General features: G+C 43.3%; 1 pseudogene; it reads left to right on the forward strand.

The window, feature by feature from the left end:
- The first annotated feature begins 897 nt into the window (after positions 1–897).
- LOC105000121 lies at positions 898–3,592 on the forward strand (annotated as a pseudogene).
- The last annotated feature ends 459 nt before the right edge of the window (positions 3,593–4,051 follow it).

Raw genomic sequence — 4,051 nt, forward strand, 5'->3', positions numbered from 1 at the left:
AAAAATTTGCATTCAAAATCTTAACTAGTTTCAAAGAAAAGTCTTGCATGTCAACTAATTCCTAGGTATCTCTTGCCATGTTTGTTAACCATCAATATCTCAAAGGCAGCTTGTGAAATTTGGACTCATTCTTATACCTCCTTATTTCTACTAAGATAAGCCCTTTACTTCTGTAACCAAGACTCAAAATCTTCAGGTTGGTTTGGTTTTTATCCTTCTCTTAATCTTCATTTACAACAAATTAGATTAGGCTGTTCTTTTAAAATGTTCTCAATAGCTACCATTTGTTTCTATTTCTTTGCTTCTCTCTTACATAGACTTTTGCAAGCTCTTTTCAGGCAATATTGCAATGACTTTCCTCTGTCTGATTACTTCCTATATAAATCTAGTCTCTGTGTTGCATACAACTAAATTTAATTGATAAAACAGAATATCCTTCTTAAATCAGTTCATATAACATCATCCTTCTCCTTAAAGCTGTTCAGTGATTGGCCAACAACAAGAATAAAGATTTACTGAGAACTATTTGCTGGCATATATGATACATACTTCACTTCAGAATTCAAAAACAGTGGGTCAAATTGGCCCTGCTTTCGTCTATTCAATCAATGAATAATTCAGTTATCATTCATTTGTTCAGTAAGTAGTTATAAAGAATCTCTGAAGGCCAAGGGTTCTTTCAAATTTTATTCAAATGACATACATCAATTGCCCCAGTGTTCTTTTTTTTTTTTTAATTGAACAGGTTTTCAAAATTTTAAAAGGAAGAGATCGAAAGATATATTGGTACTCTGATTATTTTTGAAATCTTGTAAGTCTTAGCCTGACTCCTAAAGGACAATCTACTAAAACTGTCAAAATATTTCCTTTTGGGGATAGGGAGTGATCTCTGAGCGAGGCAGCAAGATGGATGCAGGATTCTTCTGTGGAACAAGTGCAGAACAGGATAATTGGTTCAGCAACAAACAGAAGAAGCTACTGAAGCAGCTGAAATTAGCAGAATGCCTAGGAAAAAAAGGTGGACATGAGCAAAGCAATTTTGGAGGTTATAAAGCCTTGTATAACAAAACAAGTAATGGAAATCCTTGGGTTTGAAGATGATGTTGTGATTGAGTTTATATTCAGTCAGCTGGAAGTGAAGAATCCAGATTCAAAAATGATGCAAATCAACCTGACCAGGTTTTTGAATGGAAAAAATGCTAGGGAATTTACGGGAGAACTGTGGCCCCTACTGTTAAATGCATAAGAAAACATCACTGGAATCCCTTTTGCTCTCCTAGAACTGAAGAAGGAAGAAATACAACAGAGACAGATTGAACAAGAAAAGTTGGCATCTATGAAAAAGCAAGATGAAGACAAGGATAAGAGGGATAAAGAAGAAAAATAAAGCAGAAGAGAAAAAAGGGAGCCGTCTCAAAGCCCAAGAAGACGCAAATCCAGTTCTCCTTCCCCTCGAAGACGATCTTTCCCTGTCAGGGGAGAGAGAAAGCACAGTCATTCTCCATCTCCCTGTCACAGAACCAAAAGCCAGAGTCCTGCTCCAGAGAAGAAGGAAAAAACTCCAGAGCCCCCAGAGCCATCAGTGAAAGTAAAAGAACCTTCACTACAAGAGGCCACTTCTACTAGTGACATTCTGAAAGTTTCCAAGACTGAACCAGTACTAGAGCCTAAAGAACCTTCTCCAGAGAAAAACTCCAAAAAGGAAAAGGAAAAGACCCGGCCAAGATCTCGGTCATGTTCCAAGTCAAGATCCCAGACACGTTCTCGCTCTCCTTCTCATACTAGACCAAGAAGGCACCATAGATCTCGGTCAAGATCATACTCACCTAAAAGACAGCCAAGCCCAAGAAGAAGGCCATCTCCTCTAAGAAGAACCCCACCGAGACGCATGCCTCCTCCACCAAGGCATAGAAGGAGTAGATCTCCAGTGAGACGAAGAAGGCATTCATCGGCATCCTTGTCTGGGAGTAGTTCATCATCTTCTTCGTCTAGTTCCCAGTCACCACCAAAGAAGCCTCCGAAGAGGACATCTAGCCCTCCTCGAAAAACTCGTAGGTTATCTCCTTCAGCAAGTCCTCTGACGCGAAGGCATAGGCCATCACCTCCAGCTATTCCGCCGCCAAAAACTCGTCATTCCCGAACACCCCAGCAGTCAAACCATACAAGAAGTCGTGTTTCTGTCTCTCCAGGGAGAACTTCAGGCAAAGTGACAAAACATAAAGGTACTAAGAAAAGAGAATCCCCTTCACCAGCACCGAAGCCTCGGAAAGTAGAGTTACCTGAATCAGAAGAAGATAAAGGTGGCAAAATGGCTGCAGCAGATTCTGTGCTGCAGAGACGCCAATATAGACGACAGAACCAGCAGTCTTCATCTGATTCTGGCTCCTCCTCTTCCTCAGAAGATGAACGACCCAAAAGGTCCCTTGTGAAGAATGGTGAGGTAGGCAGGCGACGGAGACATTCCCCTTCCTGGAGTGCCTCTCCATCACCTCGAAAGCGCCAGAAAGAGGCTTCCCCTCATGGTAGACGGAGGAGAAGTCCCTCCCCACCTCCCTCCAGAAGGCGACGTTCTCCTTCTCCTGCTCCTCCACCTCGTCGACACAGGTCTTCCACACCACCACCACGTCGAAGGACTCCGTCTCCTCCTCCATGTCGTCGTTCACCTTCCCCAAGAAGATACTTTCCTCCAATACAGAGGAGATACTCTCCTTCTCCACCTCCAAAGAGAAGAACGGCCTCCCCCTCCTAAACGAAGGGCATCACCATCTCCAACACCAAAGCGACGGGTTTCCCATTCACCACCTCCCGAACAAGGAAGCTCCCCATTCACCAAGAGACGTTCGCCTTCATTGTCATCAAAGCATAAGAAAGGGTCTTCCCCGAGTTGATCTGCCCGTGAGGCCCAGTCACCACAGCCAAAAAAACAGTATTCACCCTCACCATGGCCTCACGCTCCTCAGACCTCAAGTCCTCCACCTGTTCAAAGAGGAGCACCATTGTCACCCCAAAGAAGGCAGTCCCCATCTCCAAGTTCTAGGCCCATTAGGAGAGTCTCCAGGACTCCGGAACCCCAAAAGATAAAAAGCTGCCTCACCAAGCCCTCAGTCGGTAAGGAGGGTCTCATCTTCCCAATCTGTCTCGGGATCTCCTGAGCCAGCAGCTAAAAAGCCCCCAGCACCTCCGTCACCTGTCTAGTCTCAGTCACCCTCCACCAACTAGTCACCAGCGGTGCCGGTTAAAAAGGCTAAAAGCCCAATACCAAGCCCATCACTGGCAAGGAATTCAGACCCAGAAGGAAGTGGAAAGACAAAGAGAAAAAGAAGGACGAGAAACACAAAAAGGATAAGAAGCACAGAAGCACAAAAAAAAACACAAGAATGAGAAGGCTGCAGCTGCTGCTGCTGCAGCTGCTGTAACCCCTGCAGGTGTAGCTGCTCCCACAACCACATCAGCACAGGAAGAACCAGAGGCAGAGCCAGAGCCTAAGGAGACTGAAAGTGAGGCTGAAGATAACCTTGATGACTTAGAAAAGCACCTGCGTGAAAAGGCCCTGAGATCATTGCGGAAGGCTCAAGTGTCCCCACAGTCCTAGGTGGAAATGTTTGTTACGATGTAAATTTTATTTGGTTTGTATGCAATTCAATTTCAAAATTGCTAAAATGTGTTTGAGCTTTAGACTATAACATTTGTTGTAATAATTGCTAGGTTGAAGTTCACCATGTAAAAAAAAGGGCATGGATTTACATTGCAAAAGGTGTCCACAGTGTATTAGGGACATTCTTTCATTGACAGCTGACATAAATTCGTTTAGAGTGAAGTATTTTAAGCCAAAAAAGAAAAATGCCCTTTTTAAATATTGTTGGCATTCTTATGGTTCCTTTAAATACCCCTGGCTATTCCCAGAGGTTTTTCTTTCTACTTTTTCTTTCCTTTTCCCTTTTTCTCATTTGAGTCTTAGCACCCATTTAAGTTATGATGCTTTCAACCTTGATGGTTTGCAAGCTTGCCCAGAAATAAGACCACTGTTGAACTACCACAAAAGTATAAATGA

This window comes from Bison bison, unplaced genomic scaffold (genome assembly GCF_000754665.1).
Source record: "Bison bison bison isolate TAMUID 2011002044 unplaced genomic scaffold, Bison_UMD1.0 scf7180017864368, whole genome shotgun sequence".
Taxonomy (NCBI): Eukaryota; Metazoa; Chordata; class Mammalia; order Artiodactyla; family Bovidae; genus Bison; species Bison bison.